A 26,323-nucleotide genomic window follows, 5' to 3' on the forward strand; every position below is an offset into this window, starting at 1 on the left:
AGATCTCATGATCAGCCCAACAGTAGGGATGAGCTTCGCGTTCAAGTCGAATGTTACTCGAACATTGGTTGTTCGCCCGTTCGCCGACTGGCAAACAAATGTGCTTCTTCGCGGGAAATTCAAGCTCCCGCATCCATAATGCACTGTGCGCTTCCAGTGAATTGGCCAAAGCATGCACCCTGACCTCCATGCTTTGGCCAATCAAATCATCTCTGCCATGATTGGACAAAGGCAGGCTACCTTAAGCCAATCATGGCTCAGGGGCTAAGTACATGCCCCCACACTGTAAATAAGGCTGCTCACACAGCAGTGGCATGCAGAGTGTGAGGGCGAGATAGGAAGTGGTTGAGGCAGGGAGAGGAACGTGATTTTTACAGTTTATCAGACAGTGCAGTGTAGTCAGCAGTGTAGTCTAGTTAAGCCATTGCTAGCAGTCAGTTAGACAGGGAGAGATATTTGTGCAGTGAAGTGTATTCAGCAGTGCAGTATATACCACAAAGTACTATATATATATATATATATATATATATATATATATATATATATATATACACACACACAGTGCCTTGCGAAAGTATTTGGCCCCCTATGAACTTTTTGACCTTTTGCCACATTTCAGGCTTCAAACATAAAGATATAAAACTGTAATTTTTTGGGAAGAATCAACAACAAGTGGGACACAATCATGAAGTGGAACAAAATTTATTGGATATTTCAAACTTTAACAAATAAAACACTGAAAAATTGGGCGTGCAAACTTATTCAGCCCCTTTACTTTCAGTGCAGCAAACTCTCTCCAGAAGTTCAGTGAGGATCTCTGAATGATCCAATGTTGACCTAAATAACTAATGATGATAAATAGAATCCACCTGTGTGTAATCAAGTCTCCCTATAATGCACCTGCACTGTGATAGTCTCAGAGGTCCGTTTAAAGCGCAGAGAGCATCATGAAGAACAAGGAACACACCAGGCAGGTCCGAGATACTGTTGTGGAGAAGTTTAAAGCTGGATTTGGATACAAAAATATTTCCCAAGCTTTAAACATCCCAAGGAGCACTGTGCAATCGATAATATTGAAATGGAAGGAGTATCAGACAACTGCAAATCTACAAAGACCTGGCCGTCCCTCTAAACTTTCAGCTCATACAAGGAGAAGACTGATCAGAGATGCAGCCAAGAGGCCCATGATCACTCTGGATGAACTGCAGAGATCTACAGCTGAGGTGGAAGACTCTGTCCATAGGACAATAATCAGTCGTATATTGCACAAATCTGGCCTTTATGGAAGAGTGGCAAGAAGAAAGCCATTTCTTAAAGATATCCATAAAAAGTGTTGTTTAAAGTTTGCCACAAGCCACCTGGGAGACACACCAAACATGTGGAAGAAGGTGCTCTGGTCAGATGAAACCAAAATCGAACTTTTTGGCAACAATGCAAAACGTTATGTTTGGCGTAAAAGCAACACAGCTCATCACCCTGAACACACCATCCCCACTGTCAAACATGGTGGTGGCAGCATCATGGTTTGGGCCTGCTTTTCTTCAGCAGGGACAGGAAAGATGGTTAAAATTGATGGGAAGATGGATGGAGCCAAATACAGGACCATTCTGGAAGAAAACCTGATGGAGTCTGCAAAAGACCTGAGACTGGGACGGAGATTTGTCTTCCAACAAGACAATGATCCAAAACATAAAGCAAAATCTACAATGGAATGGTTCACAAATAAACATATCCAGGTGTTAGAATGGCCAAGTCAAAGTCCAGACTTGAATCCAATCGAGAATCTGTGGAAAGAACTGAAAACTGCTGTTCACAAATGCTCTCCATCCACCCTCACTGAGCTCGAGCTTTTTTGCAAGGAGGAATGGGCAAAAGTCTCTCGATGTGCAAAACTGATAGAGACATACCCCAAGCGACTTACAGCTGTAATCGCAGCAAAAGGTGGCGCTACAAAGTATTCCACTTCATGATTGTGTCCTACTTGTTGTTGATTCTTCACAAAAAATTAGTTTTATATCTTTATGTTTGAAGCCTGAAATGTGGCAAAAGGTTGAAAAGTTCAAGGGGGCCAAATACTTTCGCAAGGCACTGTGTATATATATATATATATATATATATATATATATATATATATATATATATAGGCACTTCATTTTATATCAGGCAATTCAGTATCTATTGCTATCTATCGCTCAGTCCTGTATATAGCAGCAGGGCATTATATACCATAAATTAATAGATATATATATATATATATAGACCACTTGAGTATATATATATCAGGCCATTCAGTATCTATTGGTTGGTTCTGTATAGACCATATATTGAGATATATGTATATATATATTGTAAGGGGTTGGCTCGGTAGCGGGTGTGGGTGACCCCTGGGGTGGGTTCGTTACACAGAGAGACAGCCGAGGAGTGGTTGAAAACAACGGTCTATGGTTTATTCTTCCAATTTGCTGGAAACAAGTGCAAGCATCAAAACAGCATAAATCAAACAAACATAAAATAAACCCTGGCCACTTGGGGCGTCTACCTTCACAACACAGGAACCTACCTATGGTGTCTGTCCCAACCTACTGCTGGGCAGACACTGCTGGTCATACAGTAGAAAACCAATAGTCTATTTGTTTTCTTTTCACACAGAAAAAGTCAACACCACCTCACCTTCAGAAGTCTCTCAGCTCACTGCTCTCCTTAACGCACAAAGCCTCAGGATGCAGCAATCAGTAGTCATCCTCTGGATAACTTATAGAGGCCTTAATTGCCTCATTCTGAATAGCAGAAGCTTTGCAACGTCCTTAAACCTTTCTGGCTACGTCTGCAGCCGACACCTGATAGTAATTGGTGAATTGTCTAAACAAGGCAGAAATGTATCTCCCGTCTGTGACAACACCCACAGATTTACCTGACTTCTTGTCACATACCCCCCCCCCCTCTTGTTTCAACCCTAGGGTTGGGACACAGGTTGCCAGGCACGCATGCACTCGGGACAAACCATCTGCATTCCACATTTACCACAACACTAAATTCCTGAAGGGCCAGGAACCACCTATTTATTCTCCTATTGGTCTCCCTTTTCTGTACCATCCACTTTAATGGGGAATGATCCGTCACCAGTTCAAACTGTCTACCCAGGAGGTAGTACCGGCGAGAATCCAAAGCCCATTTCACCGCCAAACACTCTTTCTCAATGGTGGCATGTAAGATTCTGGTACCTCCAGTACCTTTAATCACCACTTTCTCTGTAATGCGTCCCACCTTTCTCTTCAGGTGGTACGCATATACCTTTAAGAACGATGATGTCACTGCTGAGCGCCGCAGAGTGGCTATTTCAACCGCCGGCGGTCTCACTCACATTGTTCGTTCAACCTGCCTTGTTATCCACATGCTTTCAAGCCTGTCTCTCGATCGGAACCTCCAGCTATTCCCTTTACCTGGAGCAGACCGGAACCTCGCTACTGATCCCTGTATCTCGCTACCGGATCATTCCTTATCTACTGGACCTCTCTAAACTACTAACATTACAAGTGATAAGTACCCCGCAGGGGAACCCTCCATAACCTTATTGCACTATCTACCTATGCACATTAAGGACTGTTACTACCTATCCATACTATCCTATAATCTGCACTGTTACATAGATTGCTAGCTCTTGAGCCTACTACCATCTATCATCTGCACTGCTGCATAGATTGCTAGCTCTCCTGTCTACTACTATCTATCCTTGCACTGGGTTAGTCTATCCTGTATTTGTCATCTGCTGTCCTCACCACCTGTTAGCATACTCGATACTAACCTATCTGCATTCCTAAATACCATCTTGAACTCTCCTATACAAAACCTATCAAGTGATTACCATCCTTGTCACTGTTCACACCTGTCCCTTCAGCACATCACCTTCATACTATCATATACATCCTATCACTCCAGGAACATCTCATTGAGTGTGTATATATCTGTATGTTGAAGCTGACAGGCCCACGGTGATGAGTCCTGGAGAGTTGGATCTGGTATTCAACACATCTCTACATGACTACTGAGTGGAGATTTTGCAGCTGCAAATCCAGCCTATAATAAAAACGCAGGAGCGTTACATGGCATAATTCTCCTCATGGGCCTTCAACTTTCGGCTGAGGTACATAACAGGGTGTTCTTCCCCCTTGATAATCTGGGACAATACAGCTCCTAAACCCACATTTGACGCATCTGTCTGAACCACAACGTCCCATGAAAAATCAGGCGAATTTAAAACTGGCTGACTACATAAGGCCTGTTTTAAAGCCTGAAAAGCTGTTTCTGCTTCGGGAGTCCATTTGATCATGATAGACTCCTTCCCTTTGGTCAAGGGAAGCAGCCTGTGAGGCAAAATGGGGAATAAAATGGCGATAATAACCTGCGATCCCCAAAAATGCACGAACCTGTTTCTTGTTGGTGGGACGTGGCCAATCCTGAATAGCCTCAACTTTGTTTATTTGGTGCTTGATTAGACCTCTTCCAATGGTATACCCCAGATACTTCGCCTCTTCTAGCCCAATGGTACATTTTTTTAGATTGGCTGTAAACCCGGCTTTCCAGATGGAATCCAACACAGCCTGAACTTTAGGTAAGTGTGAGTCCCAATCCTCACTGTGGATGACCACGTCATCGAGGTATGCAGCAGCATAGGCTCAATGAGGCCGAAGGGTCTTATCCATGGTGCGTTGAAATGTGGCGGGAGCATTCTGTAACCTAAAAGGCATCCTCCGATATTGGAAAGATCCGTCTGGAGTTCTAAATGCTGTTTTTTCCCTGGCCGACCCAGAGAGAGGAATTTGCCAATAACCCTTGGTCAGGTCTAACGTCGTCATGTACCGGGCAGTGCCTAGGCGATCAATCAGTTCATCTATGCGGGGCATAGGATAGGTGTCAAACTTAGTGATTTTATTCAGGTGGCGAAAGTCATTACAAAACCGCCAACTTCCATCTGGTTTGGGCACTAAGACAATGGGACTGGACCAATCACTATTTGACTCTTCTATCACCCCCAACTCAAGCATTTTTTTTACTTCCTGGTGAATTGCCTCTCCCCAGGCTTCTGGAATTCTATAAGGCTTTAACTTGACCTTATCCCCTGGTGTGGTGATAATGTCATGTTTAACTCTGGAGACCCAACCTGGCAGGTCTGAAAACTTCTCCCTATTACGGAGCACAAATTCTTTAACCTCCTGTTGCTGAGTTTTGGACAGAGTCTTCGCTATACCAACTTCAGGGAGCCAGGTTAAATGGAGCAGAAAATCGGGTATTCTCAGCGACCAAGGACTCTCTATCCTTCCATGGTTTTAACAAGTTCACGTGATAGAGCTGCTCAGGTTTTCATCTTCCCGGTTGGCTAATTTTATAATTCATCACCCCCATTCTCTCCAACACTTCATAGGGACCCTGCCATTTGGCTAGGAATTTACTTTCGACCATGGGGACCAGCACCAACACCCTATCACCAGGTGCAAAAGAACGGACCTGGGCCCCACGATTGTAAATCCTTTGTTGAGCCAACTGGGCTTGGGCTAAATGTACCTTCACAATCGGCATCACTTGGGCAATTCTATCTTGCATTTGTGCCACATGTTTAATCACACTTCGATGAGGGGAACTCTCACTCTCCCATGTTTCCCTGGCAATGTCCAGTAGGCCCCGGGGGTGCCTCCCATACAGCAGCTCAAACGGAGAGAACCCTGTGGAGGATTGGGGAACCTCTCTTATGGCAAACATCAGATAAAGGAGCAGATAATCCCAATTCTTTCCGTCTTTATCCACCACCTTCCTCAACATTTGTTTTAAAGTTTTATTAAACCTCTCCACTAACCCGTCTGTTTGAGGGTGATATATTGATGTACGTAATTGGGTCACTTTCAGGAGTTTACACAGTTCTCTGGTCACCCTAGACATAAACGGAGTGCCCTGGTCAGTTAGGACTTCCTTAGGAAGACCCACATGGCTGAAAACCTGAAATAACTCCGTGGCAATGGTTTTAGCAGAGGTATTTCGGAGAGGAATCGCTGCTGGGTATCAGGTGGCATAGTCCATTATTACCAAGATGTGCTGGTGCCCTCTAGTGGACTTCAGTAAGGGGCCAACCAAGTCCATGGCGATCCTCTCAAAAGGGACCTCGACAATGGGCAGGGGTACCAACAGACTGCGGAAATGTGGCGTGGGTGCAGTAATCTGACACACTGGACAGGAAGAGCAGTACAATTCCACTTCCTTAGTGATCCCAGGCCAATAAAACCTCTGGGTGATTCTCTCCCGGGTTTTTTCTGCTCCCATATGTCCCCCAAGAATGTGTCCATGGGCCAGTTCCAAAACCATCTTGCGGTATGGTTTAGGCACTACCAGTTGCTCAAGGGTGTCCTCTATCCTCTGTGACACTCGATATAACAGATCCCTTTCAATAATGAAGTAAGGGAGGGCAATCTTCTCATCACTGTTAACTAACTCCCCATCTATCTTCACTACATTCTCCCGGACTCTTAGCAATGTGGGGTCCCTCAATTGCTCAGTGATAAAATTTTCTTGGTGCACCTCTAGGTCACCAAACCCTATCGGCCGCTGTTCCTCTTCTGAGGTTATTGGAGGGGAGTTTATGTCTCAGTTGGACCCTGTAGTAGGTTTTTGCCACCATCCCAGAAGATTCTAAAATTGTGGTGGATGTGGGTGCCTCAAACCCAGGTAAGGGGACTTTAAGGGCAAGAGTAGGTTAGAAAATAACGTTGAAAAAGAAGAAAATTTATTGATAATAATAATAATAACAGATTACATATTAAAGATGGGATGACCCATAGACAATTGGTGTATGGGTAAAGCCCATAGTGTGAAGTCAGATAAAGTATGGAAAAATTGTGACTTGAAAACGGTGATAGAGATCCACCTATTTTGCTGTTTCTATTTTCCAGGTTGGGGATAAACAGAATCCAAAGCAAAATAAGGGAAAAGGATCTTGGGTATGATCCTAGTAAGTCCTACGCGTTTCGGCCTGATGAGGGCCTTTCTCAAGGATAAATAACCAATTCTACAAAGCAATAATAGAAGTGTTATCATTTGATGCATAAACTCATAAAGTGAAATTCATGCAAAACAATGAAAATGATAATAATGAAGATTAATAACATACATGTTTTTAAGCCCGAATGTTGCATGTCAATGCACCTTTCTTTGATACTCAAACTGCAGCGGGAACCGTATGCTACTAACAGGTGGCGTCACCCTCCTGTGTTGTGAACGAAAACAGAATGTTTATGGGAATTGAGTAGGGTTGATTTAGAAAAAAAAAAAGTGATAATAAAAAAATTACTTTACTTTTGCAAAGAACTGTGTGATCCTGGTGGATTTCGTCACAGTTTGCATAATGTGTCAGAGGCTTCAATCCGTTGACTGAGTACGTTTCTAAGAAAATATATGGTATATAATAATTTCTTGGTCAGCTATTGGTTATTAGGGTGTATATTTCAAATAAAGTATTTTTGTATTATTACTTGTGTATCCAGTGTTGAAAATCCTGGTTACTTCGACTTTTTGTTACATCAGCAGAGAGATGCAAACTGTAGGGGTAAAAGTATAGGTAAAGTTCCCATTTGAATAATGGAGCAGCAATGTTTCCTTTTCCCAGGAGCTGGAATGAAGCTTACCTAGTTGTCCACAGCAGCATCTACTTCCGTGACCTCACCGCTCCCTCTGTTGGCAGCAGAATGAGTGTCTACGGATGTTCCCCGGCCTTTTATGTGAGCCGCACATGCACTCATTGGCTGTGCGGCATCACATGACACGGACCCATTATGCAACCAGCCGAGAAGTAGAAGTGCGCATCCCCGGCGGCCCTCTGGTCGTGCCATAACGGCCGCCGACACAGTTTTAAATGGAGCATTGTTCCTCTGATGGAAATCGGAATGGGGTGCCAATCACCCTGCTTGTGCCCCAAGCACCCCGACCCTTGGATCGGGGTTATCCGTGCCGGGTGCAGTCTTAGAGTTTTAAAAGAATTGGTGTTGGCAAATCGGGCTGTACAATATATGCTCAATATTCAATCATATGTTTACAATACGAATGACATACATGATTACAATTTTGTTTGTTCCTAGGAACATACATAATATTATTTTGGTGTAGTTTTAACAGCAGTAAAAGTTTGTTGAGGTTTAGAAAGTGCACCGAATCGGTGCTTAGGTTAGTCCAGAAGGTGAACGACATGGTTAGTCTGATGTGTGCATTCATTGAAAATCCATATGGGAGAGGACAAACATCTATATATATATATATATATATATACAGAGGAGCCAGGTGTAGATAGAAGTGACACACACCCTCCACCATCCAAAGTGGCCTCTCACCTCAATTAACTTCAATACAGGCTCAACAAAACACTTCTCACGGGTGAAACCGCCAGACTCCAGCCTCTATACACTCCTTCCAAGCATCAAAGGACAGCAGTGGAATGATTCCCCAGATAGGATAATCATGCATAATACTCCTGTATGACTCACTCCGATATCCAAGGTACCATAAAGGAAGAAATGCCCAAAATAGTGTAATACTGACTCATTTATTGAAAAGAAAAACATAAAATTGGCCTCTTACTTGCATCCAAGGCTTAATTGCGGCATGTACAGATAACAGCAATTCGGCAGGAACAGCGAGACAACGAGACTAGCTCGGTCCCGGTCGGTGTCTTCCGTATCAGCGGGTGACGTCATGCCTTGGATGCAAGTAAGAAGCCAACACGATCAAGACTTTAACAACTTCATACTGGACATGCTTAACTTTATCTTAAACCACAACGTGTTCTCCTTCTCCGGAGATTACTATCTACAAACGTGTGGCGTTGCCATGGGCACTAGTTGTGCCCCCTCATATGCAAATTTATATTTAGGCATATGGGAACAAGAATTCTTGGCTAAGGAAGAACACATGGAAATCTCAAACAACTTCCTCATCTGGCAGCGATACATAGATGACATACTAATTGTCTGGAGCGGACCTGAAGACATGATTGCGATCTACTAAAAGAAATGAATAGAAACAGTTACAATATGTTTTTCACAATGAACTACGATAAAAACAAAATCTAATTTCTAGACACCTGGATCCAAAAGAACCCAGCAGGCAAAATATCTACAACTTTATTCAGGAAAGAGACGGCAGGGAATACAATCCTGCACGCCTCCAGCTTCCACCCAACACCATTGAAAAATTTGATACCCTACAGCCAGTTTTTACGGCTAAAAATAAACTGTACAAACCAGGAAGACTTTCAAACAGAGGCAAATGCTTTGACAAAAAGGTTACTCCTAAGAGGGTACACAAAGACGACATTAAGGAAGGCCTATAACAGGGTAAACAATAAAGAAAGGGAAACACTTCTTTTCAAGGATATTAAGGACCACCAGAAGAAAGAACCAACAACAAGGATCATCATGAAATACACGAATGAGCACAAACAGATTAGACAAATCCTAACCAGACATTGGTCAATCCTCAAAGAAGAACCCTCAATTTCAGAACTACTCCCTGACTATCCTCCAATTACTTTCCGAAAAGCCGGCTCTCTGAAGCAGACGCTCGTCAAAAGCGAACATAAAGAGGGACCCAGGAAAGACCCCTGTAAAATAAAAGGAACATTCCCGTGTGGACATTGCGCACAATGCCCGGTCATCTGTAAAACTATAGAAATTACGCTACCTAACGGTGAACCTTTCAAACCCAAACACTTTTGCAATTGTAGTACAAAAGCTGTGGTATATATGATGCTATGTGAGTGTGGGTCTTTTTATATCGGGAAAACCCGACAAGAGTTAGGAAGAAGGGTAAACAAACACATGCACACCATGGAGATTGGGAACTATTATGTGCCACTTGGAAGACACGTGGCCTTCGACCATAACTATAAAATGCCTAAAGTCAAGTTCTTTGCCCTGGACCGTATTCACATTCCGATACACGGCGGAGATTGGAACAAGGTGTTACTACAAAAAGAAATGAGATGGATAAGCCACCCCCGGGCTTGAATGAGGCCCAGAGTATTCGCCCATTCCTTCCGGGGTTCTCTTCTGGAAAAACAGATTAAAAAATCCCCCTCCTCTGCTAGGAGGAAATAATACCCGGGGTCTTCACATATATTCAAATATGTCATCCCCACCCCTTGCTCAAAACAAGCCCCAGACAAATAGGTCGCTCCGACGTATCCCTGCTCAGATATATCTCTGGTCCGTCCCTATCTAGCAAATTCCGCCTTCCCCACTCTAAACTCTCCTGGTCGCTATAGCGATCAACTGGTACTCCATTAAGGTTTAATGTCTAGAAAGACATCATAACTAAGTTTACCTGATCTTTTCCTTTTAACCTGTATACATGTATATATATATAGATAAAGTGATATGAAAAATATCAGCGCTCAAACAAAACTAAACAGCAGCTGGACACTACAAGGTTCAGTAACCCAACCTCAATAACATGATCAATAAGTATAAAAACAGTGCAGCGCTAAAAACATTCTAAAAGAGATCCTTAATACAATAGATGTAAAAAAGTAGGTCAAAGAGGGGGTCTAGGGGTGATAGTCCATGATCAGTGTGGAATCCCGATAAAGAAAATCCAGAGGAGCCAGGTGTAGATAGAAGTGACACATATGTATATATATAGATGTTTGTCCTCTCCCATATGGATTTTCAATGAATGCACACATCAGACTAACCATATCGTTCACCTTCTGGACTAACCTAAGCACCGATTCGGTGCACTTTCTAAACCTCAACAAACTTTTACTGCTGTTAAAACTACACCAAAATAATATTATGTATGTTCCTAGGAACAAAAAAAATTGTAATCATGTATGTCATTCGTATTGTAAACATATGATTGAATATTGAGCATATATTGTACAGCCCGATTTGCCAACACCGATTCTTTTAAAACTCTAAGACTGCACCCGGCACGGATAAACCCGATCCAAGGGTCGGGGTGCTTGGGGCACAAGCAGGGTGATTGGCACCCCATTCCGATTTCCATCAGAGGAACAATGCTCCATTTAAAACCGTGTCGGCGGCCGTTATGGCACGACCAGAGGGCCGCCGGGGATGCGCACTTCTACTTCTCGGCTGGTTGCATAATGGGTCCGTGTCATGTGATGCCGCACAGCCAATGAGTGCATGTGCGGCTCACATAAAAGGCCGGGGAACATCCGTAGACACTCATTCTGCTGCCAACAGAGGGAGCGGTGAGGTCACGGAAGTAGATGCTGCTGTGGACAACTAGGTAAGCTTCATTCCAGCTCCTGGGAAAAGGAAACATTGCTGCCCTATTATTCAAATGGGAACTTTACCTATACTTTTACCCCTACAGTTTGCATCTCTCTGCTGATGTAACAAAAAGTCGAAGTAACCAGGATTTTCAACACTGGATACACAAGTAATAATACAAAAATACTTTATTTGAAATATACACCCTAAAAATGAATACTGTCACTATTGATTACTTTTAAATACAATAGCTGACCAAGAAATTATTATATACCATATATTTTCTTAGAAACGTACTCAGTCAACGGATTAAAGCCTCTGACACATTATGCAAACTGTGACGAAATCCACCAGGATCACACAGTTCTTTGCAAAAGTATAGTAATTTTTTTATTATCACTTTTTTTTTTTTTTTTTTCTAAATCAACCCTACTCAATTCCCATAAACATTCTGTTTTCGTTCACAACACAGGAGGGTGACGCCGCCTGTTAGCAGCATACGGTTCCCGCTGCAGTTTGAGTATCAAAGAAAGGTGCATTGACATGCAACATTCGGGCTTAAAAACATGTATGTTATTAATCTTCATTATTATCATTTTCATTGTTTTGCATGAATTTCACTTTATGAGTTTATGCATCAAATGATAACACTTCTATTATTGCTTTGTAGAATTGGTGATTTATCCTTGAGAAAGGCCCTCAACGGGCCGAAACGCGTAGGACTTACTAGGATCATACCCAAGATCTTTTTCCCTTATTTTGCTTTGGATTCTGTTTATCCCCAACCTGGAAAATAGAAACAGCAAAATAGGTGGATCTCTATCACCGTTTTCAAGTCACAATTTTTCCATACTTTATCTGACTTCACACTATGGGCTTTACCCATACACCAATTGTCTATGGGTCATCCCATCTTTAATATGTAATCTGTTATTATTATTATTATCAATAAATTTTCTTCTTTTTCAACGTTATTTTCTAACCTACTCTTGCCCTTAAAGTCTCCTTACCTGGGTTTGAGGCACCCACATCCACCACAATTTTAGCCTCTTCTGAGGTAGCAGGCTCCTCCCTAGGGACTGGTGTTTCCCCTGCTAAGACTAAGAATGGAAACTCAGGAGAATCCTCCCAGTTAGAGGATTCTGGAGTAGATGTTTCAGGCTTAGAAGAACCACCTACTGGGGAATCTGGGCAATCCCAGAGTTCCCAGAACTTTGGGAAATCCCTTCCCATAATGGCGTCATGTGGCAGTTTGGGAACTAAACCCACTTGGTGACACAAGTTACAGAGGGAGATATCAAAGGAAACCGTAGTCACCGGATATTCTCGAGTGTCCCCATGTACAGCCATTTTCCTAGGATGTAAGGTTTTTCCCACCACTAGATCACTTTTCACTAAGGTGACCAGGCTACCTGAATCCAACAATACCACAACATCTTTACCATCTAAGCACATTCTATAAAAAGGTTTCTCACTCCCCTTTACTGCAGTGCATGTGGTTGCAAAAAGGGACTGTTGTCTCTCTTTCAGAAAGTCACACTGCAGGAGTTCATCACCCGCTGGGCAAACCGCTGCTACATGTCCCTCTTCCCGGCAACGGTAACAAATCAAACGTCTGGTCCTCTCCTGTGGGATGGATCTTCCAGGCCGCTCTCGCCAAACATTAACAGTAGTCCCGATAATACCTCTAGTTGCTCTTTGGTCCCTCTCTCCACCCCCATCCCTTGATGCAGTCTTACCCATAGGTGGGGAGGGTCTGGTCTTGGGGTGAAAAGTCTGTGCGTCTCTGGGGAAAGAGGTCAAATTCTCTGTTGTTAGGTACCTTTCGACCAGGTCTACTAGTTTGTCTGCGGTTTCCGGACCACCATGGCTCACCCATTTCTGCAGGGTGTTAGGAAGAGACCTAAGAAATTTGTCCATGACTACCCGTTCCAAAATTTTTGGTCCGGACGGAATTTCTGGCTGCAGCCACTTCTTAGCCAAATGGATGAGGTCATACATCTGCGAACCGAGGTGGCTTCCTCAGCTGATAACTCCAATTGTGGACCCGCTGAGCACGGACATCCAAGGTTACCCCAAAACGTGCCAATATTTCTTCTTTTAATCGATCATAGTTTTTTGCATCTGCAAGCTCCAAATCAAAATATGCCTTTTGGGCTTCTCCAGATAATAGGGGGGCCACTGGTCCAGCCCACTGTTCTTTAGGCCAACTCTCTTTCTCTTTCTCCGCTGTTCTTTTAAACGTGGTCAGAAACATCTCAGGGTCATCATCTGCAGTCATCTTTGACAATAAATGGCTTACCCGAAAAGTCGGTATGTTACTGGCCTTACTCCCAGCCTTGGTCTGCTGTCTCTGAAGCTGTTTCACGATGGCCTCCATTTGCTGCTGGTGTCTTTGTTCCAGGCCTGCAATGCTCTCTTGGTGAGCCTGTTGTTGAGCTGCAAGGCTCCGCTGAAATCCCGCATATGTCTGCTGTTGATTTGCATTTGCTTGCTGTTGATTTGCATTTGCTATAGCCAGTTGTTTCAGTATCTCCTCCATTTTGGGTTTACTTTAACTGCCCGCGGCACTCCACCATGTGTAAGGGGTTGGCTCGGTAGCGGGTGTGGGTGACTCCTTGGGTGGGTGAGTTACACAGAGAGACAGCCGAGGAGTGATTGAAAACAAAGGTCTATGGTTTATTCTTCCAATTTTCTGGAAACAAGTGCAAGCATCCAAACAGCATAAATCAAACAAACATAAAATAAACCCTGGCCACTTGGGGCGTCTACCTTCACAACACAGGAACCTACCTATGGTGTCTGTCCCAACCCACTGCTGGTCATACAGTAGAAAACCAATAGTCTATTTGTTTTCTTTTCACACAGAAAAAGTCAACACCACCTTGCCTTCAGAAGTCTCTCAGCTCACTGCTCTCCTTAACGCACAAAGCCTTAGGATGCAGCAATCAGTAGTCATCCTCTGGATAACTTATAGAGGCCTTAATTGCCTCATTCTGGATAGCTGAAGCTTTCCAACGTCCTTAAACCTTTCTGGCTACGTCTGCAGCCGACACCTGATAGTAATTGGTGAATTGTCTAAACAAGGCAGAAATGTATCTCCCGTCTGTGACAACACCCACAGATTTACCTGACTTCCTGTCACATTATATATATATAGCACTTGAGTTTTTTTTATCAGGCCATTCAGTATCTATCGGTCAGTTCAGTATAGACCATACATTGATATCTATATATATATATATCTATATATATCTATATATATATATATGTATATATATATATATATATATATATATATATATATATAGGCCGTTTCAGTATATATCAGGCCATTCAAAATCTATCAGTCAGTTCAGTATAGACTATACATTGACATATCTATCTATCTATCTATCTATCTATCTATCTATCTATCTATCTATCTATCTATCTATCTATCTATCTATCTATCTATCTATCTTGAATATATATCAAGCAATTCAGTATCTATTGGTGGTCAGTTCAGTATAGACCATACACTGATATATATATATATATATATATATATATATATATATATATATATATATATATATAATGTGAGGGATTATCTCGGTGGCGGGTGTGGATGACCCCTTTTGGGGTTCGTTACACAGGGAGATAGCCGAGAATTGGTTGCAAACAACAGTGTATGAGTTGTATTCTTGCAATTTTTCTTCACACAAGTGCAAGCATCAAAACATCAAAAATAAAATAAAAGACAAAATAAATCCTTGCCACTGTGGGCGGCTACCTTCTCACACACAGGAACCTACCTACAGAGTTTGTCCCCAACCTACTGTTGGGCAGACTTTGCTGATCCTACAGCAAACCATCAATAGTCCATTTATTTTCTCTTCACATAGGAAACATCCATTGTTTTTCACCTTCACATAGAAAATGTTCATTGACCTCTTCACATAGGAAACATTCCTTTGTTTTTCCCTTCACATGAAAAACATTCCTTTGTTTTCTCTTCACATAGAAAAACAGTCCATGTCCTCACCTTGAGAAGTCTTCAGCCTTTTTTACCCTCCTCAGCGCACATCGCTCCAGGAGGTATATTCCTCTCCCATGCCCACACAGCGTCAGGAGGCATACATCTGACTGCTCTCCTGTCCCCAGCTCACACAGCTTCAGGAGACAGCTTCCGGAGGCAGCCCTCCATAGACTTTCTCTGGACAAATTATAGAGGCCTTGCTTTCCTCATCCTGAACTTCCTTAAACCTTCCTGCTGGCTTTGCAGCCGACACCCTATAGTAATTGGTGAATTGTCTAGACCAAGCAGAAGTGTATCTCCCATCTGTGACAACACTCACAGATTTACCTGACTTCCTGTCACATTTACCTGACGTCCTGTCACATACCCCCCCCCCCTTGTCTCAACCCTGGGGTTGGGACACAGTTTTCCAGGCACGCATGTGTCAGGCCCTGCTCTTGACTCTCACTGGTAAGCCTCCTAGTAACTTCCCAAGTAATGTTCAGTCTATTCGATACTTTGTCTGCTTCAGCTGCCAGAGATACATCCTTCTGAGCAATCTGCTTTGCTTTTTCCATCAGCCACTGTCTTTCATGCTGATATGAAGTTATTTCCCTCCCCAGTTCATTAACAACTGCTAACCTTTGTTGAAATGCTTGTAGGGGTGGCTCTTTCTTTAAATCCGTTTCGGACAGCTTGTCCTGCATAACCGTCTGTCCTATCCGCCATGGAGGACCATGATCCATAGGCAACTTTATTGTGCTAGTCTTAATGTCTTCACCAGTCTTGAGCCGCCTTTCTCTGCAATCAATAAATGATTTCCACAAAACTTTGAGAACCTCTGCTTCACTTAGCTTTGTTCCAAGTAATATCTGTACTTTTTCTAGTGGACCTGTTTTGTCTTGATCCACGCTGACTCTTCCCACTACTGTTTCTTTTAAGGTTTGAAGGACCCCTAGAGAGTCCGCATGTATTCTTAAGAATTCTCCTAATTTGGACAGGGACTCTTGACGTCCCTCTGTGACTTGAATTGCCTCTCCATACAGCTGTACACAATCATTGACTCTTTGTTGTAAAAGGGAATGATCTTCCTTCTTGAGCTTGGCTTGCTCTAAGATGCTGTGCAGAGGATCTTCCATTTGCGACAACAGGCTGTCACACATTTCTTCAAAGTGACCCCTGTTCCTTTTTCCAGAGACATCAATATCATTCACCAAACATTTCATACTTAGAGGCAGATCTGAAGCATTTGCGCTCATCAACTTCTTAAGCTTTTCTCCCTCCTGAGCGAGTCGCAGTAAAGGCCTACTATTTGATTTGATATGCAGTTTATATTTCTTGCCAAACTCTTCACAGAAGTAGCCAACCAGAACACCATCAACTTTCCTTCCACCAACATATGGGTCAAAGGCAACAACACAGTCTATTACAGGTTTCTTCAATGCACTTTCTGCTACTGCACTACTTTTCCCTTGTAGCTCTTTTAGTATTTCCGTGATTTGGTTGAATTGCATATCTGCTGAACTATTTGACCGTTCAAGGTCACCTAGTTCCTTTTCTTTATCTGAACTCCCCATGGAATGCATCTCAAGATCACGATCAAACTTTTGCCACCTGTCTTTCACCAGTTCCATTTTGGAAATATTCCCGGAAAGGCACTTATTAATTTGCTTCACGTTTTCATCAACAGTCTTAGTTCTCTCCACTAGGTGGTGTTTGCTTTTTTCTCCAGGTTTTACATCACTTGCCTTCTTTACTAGACTTTCAGCCTGAACTGAGAAATCATCACATTTCTTACACAGCTCCTTTGTTTGCTGAAGTTCTAATGATGCATTTTCCAGTGCTTGAAGTTTTTGAAGGAACTGTTTATTCCAGAGGGGTGATTCAAGCAACATGTCATCAAATTTCTGATGCTCACTCAGGACAGACCCCAAAACACTGATCCTTTTAAAACTGCACCAGGCACACTATCCCATCTTTGGGAAAGATCCTTTGTCGCCTGTAATTCCTCTTCAAGTTCTTCCAACTGAGTCTTCATCTCTTCTACTTGCTGTTCTAAGGCTCGCTTAGACTTTTCTAGCTCCTGAAGGCTTTTCTCAACATCATCCTTGAAGCTGACCAAATCTTCCATCTCTGTACACAGCTGTTTGTTAACTCTTTCTAGTTCAACCTTACACTCTAGAGCTTCCTCCAAGCAGCGAGCCAAGAACAGGGCTTTGCTCTCTTTCTCCCGAGCCTCTGCGTTTGCACGGTCACGTTCTTCTGCATATTTTGCAGACAGTCTTCTCCTCATCAAGCATCTGAACAAACTTCTTTTGCTTCTTCTCCAGGTTGGACACAATCTGATTCTGGTGATCCAGATCCACACTCAGTTCATCCAATTCCTGCTGAAGTCTTGTCTTGGTCTTCTCAAGCTTGTCATAAGCAGCTGTTTTTTTCTCATAGCATTGATTAGCAGCTTCAAGGTCTTTCTGCAATTTCTTTTTCACACCTTCAACACTCTCTAATGAACAAACGCTTTCTTCCATTCGTTTATTCATATCTGCTATCTGAGCTTGCAGTGTTGCGACTTGCTCTGATAGGTTTTTCTTTGCTTCCTCCTCCTCTTTTAATTGTTCCAGGACGCCATTTTTCTCATCTTCTATTCGTTTGAGTTTTGTGCTCAAACTCAGCCTTTGACATCTCTCTTCCTGCAAGAGCAGCTGCGATTCCAAGATAGAGAAATCTTTGGCAATTTCTCTAGATTTGCTGTCTGTTTGAGAAAGCTGATTTGTGACATTGTCCAACTCAACCTGCAGTCGGTTTGCCTTCTCTGACAGCTTAGCACACAATCGGTCACTTTCTGACACCTTAACTTGCGATTCCTGCAGCTGTGCCTCTACTTTTTTCCTCTTGTGTTCAGAATCTCCTTTTCCCTGCATAAGATCCTTCACCTCATTGGCTAGTTTCTGGGAATGAGAATGTAATTCTGCCACACAGGCTTCTTTCTTCTTTAACTGCTGCTGGACACGTTGGGCTTCATCTTTCCAATTTTCACAATCTATACATAATTCATCTACCACATTGCTCAAAGTGGTGAGCTCATACACAGTACTCAGTAATTTAGCCTCTCTCTCATTTTCCTCCTTGTAGCTGAGAGACAAGGTAGTTTTCAAAAAGACATTCTGTTCCTGTAAAGTCTGGATTTCCATTTCCTTTTCCATGAGGATGATATCTTGCCAGGCCAGTCAATATCTATCAGTCAGTTTAGTATAGACTATAAACCCCCCCTCCCCCAAAATCCACATCATGTCCGAAAGGCAGACGCTCACAGGCCACGAAAAGAGGGCAAGTAGCCTCTGTCCACAGTGAAAAGTCGTGGTCACAGACATGGTGCATCCTCTGCAGGCAGGGCATGCCGTCTTTTTTTCCGGTGCTGGACATGTTATTGACCCACAACATGCAGAAGAGTTTGTGGAGTGGATAACTAAGCCATCCTCATCCTCCTCGTCCTCTGTCACACAGGCTCATACTAGTTTGCTTTCCACTGCAGCTGCTAAAGCGACCCGTTCCACAGGCTCCTTCTCCACAGCTACTCCTTCTGTCGTCCCACCATCATGCAAGGAGGAGTCCTCTGAATTATTCGATCATAGTGTCAGTGACATGCTGCTGGAGGATGCGCAGCAATTTGAATGCTCTGATGTTGGTTCCCAAATTGATGAAGAGAATAACGTGAGCCTAGAGAGAGGGAGTGACAATGACGGACAAGAAACTAGCAGTCATGTTCCCACAGCTGCAGCATACTGCCAGGTTTGCTCCAGTGACGAGGAGGGAGGGGATGATGAGGTCACTGACTGTACTTGGGTGCCTGAGAGAATAGAGGAGGAAAGTGAGGGGGAGGAGAAGGAGGAGGAGTTAGCACAACTCCATTAAGGCAGGATGTGCTCCAGGGGCTGCCATAGGAGTAGCCAACCTATTGCATCACACCACAGAGCTCCACAGGTGCAGGGTGCTGCAAACTCCATAAGGACTCCCAAAAGTTCATTAGTGTGGGCTTTTTTCAACACGTGCAGTAGACCGCAGCGTTGCTGTTTGCAATATCTGTCTGAAGCGGATCAAACATGTCCAGAACACCAGTCACTTGGCCACCACATGCTTGACAAGACATATGATGACCTGCCATGCAGTCCGTTGGCAACAGCAGCTGAAAGAGCTACATGATAAAAACAAGCATACTTCACCTTGCTTCTCATCTGGGATCTCTAACTCTACTATACCTCATGTCTTCTCAAAAACCTGCATTAAGAGGGATGATGGTATAGCAATGAGTGCCACAGATACTTGCACCCAATCTGCTAGCAGTACACCACTTCTTGATTTCACCAGCAGGCAAATTTCACTACCCCAGTTGCTGAACCATAGAAAAAAATTACTGTCCCAGCCATCCACATGCTCAGCATCTTAATGCTAGCTTGGCTAAATTGCTAGCACTACAATTGCTGCCTTTTCATCTAGTAGACTCTGCCCCCTTTTGTGGATTTGTGGAATGTGCTGTACCACAGTGTCAGGTTCCAAAAAGACATTTATTTTCACGTACGGCCATTCCAGCTCTCTACCATCACGTGGAAGGTAGTGTTTTGGCTTCGTTGGACAGAGCAGTTAGCACTCAGCAGGAAGGTTCACATTACTGCTGACTCTTGGTCCAGCAGGCATGGACAGGGATGTTACATTTCCTTCACGGCGCACTGGGTAACTCTGCTGGCAGCTGGGAGGGATGCAGGACAGGGTTTAGTGCTGGAGCTTGTTTTGCCTCCAAAAAGCTGGTGCTGGTTCTGCCACATCTGGCTACTCCACCTCCTCCTCTTCTTCTTCCTCTATGTCCTCTTCTGCTGGATTGTCCTCTGACTCTGCAGCAGTGCTCCCTAAGCGTTCAAAGAGCTACGCAAGCAGTCAGGCTAAAAGAAGCCATGCAGTGCTTCAGTTGGTCTGTCTAGAGGATAGGAGTCACACCGGGGCAGAGATTCTGTCAGCTCTACAGGGGCAGGCTCAGAGATGGCTGACGCCAGGACAGCTTGAGCCAGGCATGGTGGTATGCGACAATGGCACCAACCTTCTCTCCGCCCTCCAACAGGGACACTTGACACATGTTCCATGCTTGGCACATGTCCTGAATTTGGTGGTGCAGCATTTCTTGAACAGGTCCCTAGGCTTACAAGATCTCCTGAGGCAGGCCAGAAAAGTCTGTGGCTATTTCCGGCATTCATACAATGCCAGTGCTCGGCTATCTGACATTTAACGGGAATTCAACCTGCCCACCAACCACCTCATTTGTGACATGCCCACCAGGTGGAATTCAACATTGGCAATGCTGCAGTGACTGCAGTGAGGGCCATCAATGAGTACCTGTGTGAGTATAGCACAAGGACAGGCTCAGGGGAGCTTGGCTCAGCACACAGAGCGGAGACGGACCTGTCATCGACCTGCTCAGCGGATCGATCCCCGCTGAGCAAAACCGAGTCTACCAGGCGGAATGCCCGTGTGAAAGGACCCTAAGAAGGGCAGGCTGACCTTGCTGCTGCCAATTGTAAATTACAACCAGAAGTGCTGTTGCGCTGTTACTAGCAGAATCTCCAGGTAGGAAAGTTTGCAATAGATTTCTAAATATGATTTGCTTAATAAATCTGTATGCAGTAAAGCATAATGCTAAACATAAACTTTAGGTTTTGTAAATTACCAGATTTAGGCAATACTTGCAATAATGTAGCAGAGCAACATAACTAAATAAAAATAACTTGCCCGAATAATAATAAGAGCTTTTTAGGGTGCACAAAAGATTTTCCTTGTTTAACAATTGTTTGCTTCTCGTTGACGTGGAAATTATTCTTTCAGTACACATGCCCCAGAGTTTAAAGACTGTATTGTTCTGCTGGTGACAAAAATGAAACAGATCTGTAATGTTCTATTGTTCTGTATGAGAGGTAAGGAGATCTGAAAGAACTTTTTGCACAGAAAATTAACAATTGCTCTGCTGACAAAGCAACCATGTATACAGATAAATTGTAATAACTACCTAGTTGAGAGTTAGGCTTCATGCACACTGGACGTTATTAAAAAGACAGTAACGTTAACTGTAGAGAGCTGTAGTTGTAGAATGAGTTTTTCAGCGTTTTTGCAGTAGCGTTTTTCAGAGTGTTTTTGGATGTAGGGTTTTTTAGCTTTTTTTAGCAAAACTTTACTCCCATAAAAGCTTATGGCTCAAAAACTCTGATAAACGGTGAATAGATGCATTTTTCAGCTTTTTTCAGAGTTAGAGCGTTTTTAAAGCTGAAAAACTCTTAAAACCCACTAGTTCTGGGGTTTTTTTCCAGCCAGAAAACACCCAAAAACTGCTCATAGCAGCCTATGTGTCCATGGACACATAGAATAACATGCTGGGGAGTTTACTGACTGCAGAAAAAAACATCTGATGCCAAAAACAGCAGCTGTAAAAACATCCAATGTGCACGAGGCCTTTGGCCTTAAGCAGATCCATTTAAGTAGGCAATGCTTCCTTTTTACATGCATTGTTTGCAGGCCTTTTTTCAACCATGGTAACAATAATAATTCTCTCTAGATTAGAAATCTTTTGTTTGCTTGTCTTATTCCTTTCATACACTTTAGTGTATATGGAAGGATAATAATACAACAAAGGAGTCACTCGCATGTTAGAAGAGTATAAAAACAGGTTTCGACACTCCAGCAACACAATTCAGTCTGGTGTTAGTGGAGCAGATAGAAATTATATAGTGTAGGGTACATATAGTGTGAATATAGCTTTATACTTTAAACCTGTTATAACCTCATACCGGTCCAGTGACACTACAGGTTCCTCCTTTTTTCCGATGTGAGTGGGCGCTCCTTCCTCAAGGATATAATAACCTGTGAGTGCTATATTGTCCAAGAATTCTGTGAGCCCCAACCAGTGTGATTGTTAGGTCAACTTCTGTGAAATAGACAAGATGGAAAACTTTTGTTAATTAGTAAGTGTATTCAGTTCTGTTGTCAGAATACGAATATCCCGGCAGCAGAAATTCCTCCATCCCCCTCATTTGTGTGGATAGAAGAGTCTGTTCATTTTTCTTTTTTCATTCAGCCTGCCAACTGAATGAATAAACAAACCATCAATGGCCAGCTTAGGTGGGTTGGATGATGCTGGCCATCATTCAGCCTGGAAGATGATTTGCAGCCAGGTGCAGAAGCAGTGTATTTGTAGTAGCCAACTCCAGGGAGTAGGTAAGTATTGCAGCTGGAGCTGCTTTTTTCATTTCTAAAGCTGCTAGAGGACTATCTTTTGTTTTTTTTTATAAATCTCTTAAAAGTTATGGGCAAAATTAAAAAATAACTATATACAGGTATATAAATATATGCTGCAGTGTGGCAATAGTATTAACAAAAATGCTTTGTGGAGTGCCTTCTATTATATAGTTTTATTGTCAGTCCTGCCAATGGATTCATTGATTTTCCACTTCTTGTAATGGGTCAAGCTGTCCAGCAAAATTGACAGTTACAGGGACTGGGACAAGGAGGCTTATAATTGTCAGCTTGTATTTACAGTGGGTATAGAAAAGAATCACCCTCCTTTAAAGTAATCACATTTTGTTTCTTTGCAGCAGCCTGATTAGAAGATAGACAGTTTTTGTTTTATCCGGTTGTGTTTAGTGTAACTTAAAACATCCAAGTAAAAAAAATAAAAAAAAACAAAAATCAAAAACAGAATCACTGAGTTGGAAAAAGGATCACCCGTCTCCTAAAAATGACTTGTAAACTCAATTAGGTGTAGCTAATCACCTTCTCAATGGTACACAAACCCATTTGACTTTGAACTGTGATCAGTTGTGGTCATTTTGATTAGCTCAGCATTAAAAGCACTTTCCCTGGAGCATTTCAGCCCCTGGTAGTGAAACTGAAGCAAACAATCAACTATGGGTGGCAAAACATTGTCAAAAGATCTCCGGGATAAACTTGTGGACAGGCAGATGGTTGGAAAAAAATGTCAAAGGCTTTATCAATGCCTAGAAGCACAGTGAAGTCTATTATTAAGAAGTGGAATGTGTTTGGTACAACCCAGACCCTCCATGGATCAGGATATTGCTCCAAACTGGATGAAAAAGAGTCAGGAGGAAACTGGTCAGAGAGGCTACCAAGAGGCCTACAGCAACTCTGGAGCATTTAAGCATTTACAGGAATTTATGACAAAGAGTGGTCATTGTATGCATGTGACAACAATATCAGAAATTCTCCACAATGTGGCTTGCTTGGGAGGGTCGCAAGAAAAAAGCCACTCCTAAAGGAAGGCACTTTGAAGATTCTGAGGCCACATGGAAAAAGGTGTTGAGGTCAGATGAGAATAAAATTGTATTACATAGTTACATAGTTAGTGAGGTTGAAAAAAGACACCAGTCCATCCAGTTCAACCTATGATGTGTGTGTGTGTTTGCTTTTAACCGTACATTGTATACCCCTGTATGTTGTGGTCTCTAAGGTGCCCATCTAACAGTTTTTTGAAACTATCAATGCTCCCTGCTGATACGACTGCTTGTGGAAGAGAATTCCACATCCTTACTGCTCTTACAGTGAAGAACCCCTTACGCATTTTAAGGTTAAACTGCCTTTCCTCTAGTTTTAGTGAGTGGCCACGTGTCTTATTGCATCTCCTTTCTCTGAATAGTTTGTTCCTTATGCTAGGGTCGCCAGTACAGTATTTGAACATTGATATCATATCCCCCCTCAGTCGTCTCTTCTCCAGAGAGAATAGGTTCAGTGCTTGTAGTCTTTCCTCATAGCTGATGTCCTCCATTCCCCTAATTATTTTTGTTGCCCTTCTCTGGACTCTTTCCAGTTCCAGCACATCCTTCCTGAGGACCGGTGCCCAGAACTGGACAGCATACTCCAGATGTGGCCGGACCAGAGTCTTGTAGAGTGGGAGAATAATCTCTTTATTTCTGGAGTGAATCCCCTTTTTTATACATCCCAGTATTCTGTTGGCTTTACTTCCAGCGGCTTGGCATTGCATGCCACTGCCAAGCCTGTTGTCTACCAGTACCCCCAAGTCTTTTTCCATCCTAGACTCACCCAGAGGCTCCCCCCCTAGTGAGTAGCTTGTTTTCTGGTTTTTGGCCCCCAAGTGCATTACTTTACATTTTTCAACATTAAACCTCATCTGCCATGTAGTTGCCCATCCCGTTATTTTGTTCAGGTCCGCTTGTAAGGTTTCCACATCCTGCTTAGAAGATAATGGCATGCTTAGTTTAGTATCATCTGCAAATACTGAGATTGTACTAGATATCCCCTCCTCTAGATCATTTATGAATAAATTAAACAGGATTGGTCCCAGGACAGAAAACCGGGGGACCCCACTTTCCACACCCGCCCAATCCGAGTACTCCCCATTAATCACCACCCTCTGAACTCTCCCCTGGAGCCAGTTCTCTATCCAGGTACTCACCTTATGGTCCATACCTACCTTCCTTAGTTTGTACAGTAAGCGTTTGTGGGGAACGGTGTCAAAGGCCTTTGCAAAGTCCAGATACACCACATCCACAGGCTTTCCTTTATCTAGGTGGCAGCTCACTTCATCGTAGAAGGTTAATAGATTGGTTTGGCAAGAACGATTTTTCATAAATCCATGCTGATTGCTACTAATAATACAGTTTTCATTACTAAAGTCTTGTATGTGGTCCCTTAACATCCCCTCCAAAATCTTGCAGACTACAGATGTTAGGCTGACCGGCCTATAGTTCCCCGGGATACACCTCGGCCCCTTTTTAAATATTGGTACCACGTTGGCTTTTTTCCAATCAGCTGGCACCATACCCGTTTGTAAACTATCCTTAAAGATCAAGAATAATGGTCTGGCAATCCCCTGGCTGAGCTCTTTAAGGTCCCTCGGGTGCAAGCCATCCGGTCCCGGTGATTTATTTATGTTAAGTTTCTCTAGTTTAGTTCTAAGTCTATCTTCTGTTAGCCATGGCGGCATTTCCTGAGGTGTATTATTTAGTTTGGCCTTACAAGCTAGGTTCGTGTAGCCCTCCGATTCTTTTGTGAAGACTGAAGAGAAGAAATTATTTAACACTTCCGCCTTTTCTCTGTCCTCAGTGGCCATATTTCCTTTGTCATCTTTTATGGGGCCAATGTATTCTGGCCTCTCTTTCTTACTGTTTATATACTTAAAGAACTTCTTGGGGTTCTTTTTACTCTCCTCCGCTATATGTCTCTCGTGTTCTATTTTAGCCGCCCTGATTTCGTCTTTACATTTCTTATTACACTCTTTGTAATGCTTAAATGCTGCCAATGACCCCTCAGTCTTGTATTTTTTGAAGGCCTTTTCTTTAGCACTAATATGCATTTTTATGTTGGAGTTTAGCCACCCAGGGTTTAATTTTGCTCTTTTAAATTTATTTCCCTTTGGAATGCACTGGTCAATTCCCTTGTTAAGTATGCTCTTGAAGCACTCCCATTTTTCCTCCGTGTTCTTTGTTCCCAGGGTTCTATCCCAATTGATATTTTCTAGCAGCGAGCGAAGTTTTGGGAAATTGGCTCTTTTGAAATTCAGTGTCCTTATATTACCCCTCTGCTTCCTATAACTGTAATTAATACTGAAACTTATTGACCTATGGTCACTGATTCCTAAGGTGTCCCGTATTTCTATATCCGTGAGCAGGTCTGTATTGTTGGTAATCAGTAGGTCAAGTACCGCATTTTTTCTCGTCGGTGCATTCACCATCTGACCCATGAAATTGTCCTGCAAAACATTTAAGAACTGCCTAGCCTTGGCTGAGTGTGCGTGTAATGTTCCGGTACCTTTTGGTACCCTAAATTACACTTTCCACAAGTGTATGCGCTAGGGATGCACCGAAATGAAAATTTTGGGCCGAAACCGAAACCGAAAATGCAGGATGCCCTTGGCCGAAAACCGAAACCGAAACCGAAAATGACTTTTTCCCCCAAAAAAATTTGAAATGGATAGAACAGGGACATAAACCAAAAACAGGCAGCGACGTACACCTAAACCTGTCGCTGCCACCCTGTCACAGTA

Source organism: Pelophylax lessonae, assembly GCF_965119305.1.
Source record: "Pelophylax lessonae genome assembly, chromosome: 2".
Lineage (NCBI taxonomy): Eukaryota > Metazoa > Chordata > Amphibia > Anura > Ranidae > Pelophylax > Pelophylax lessonae.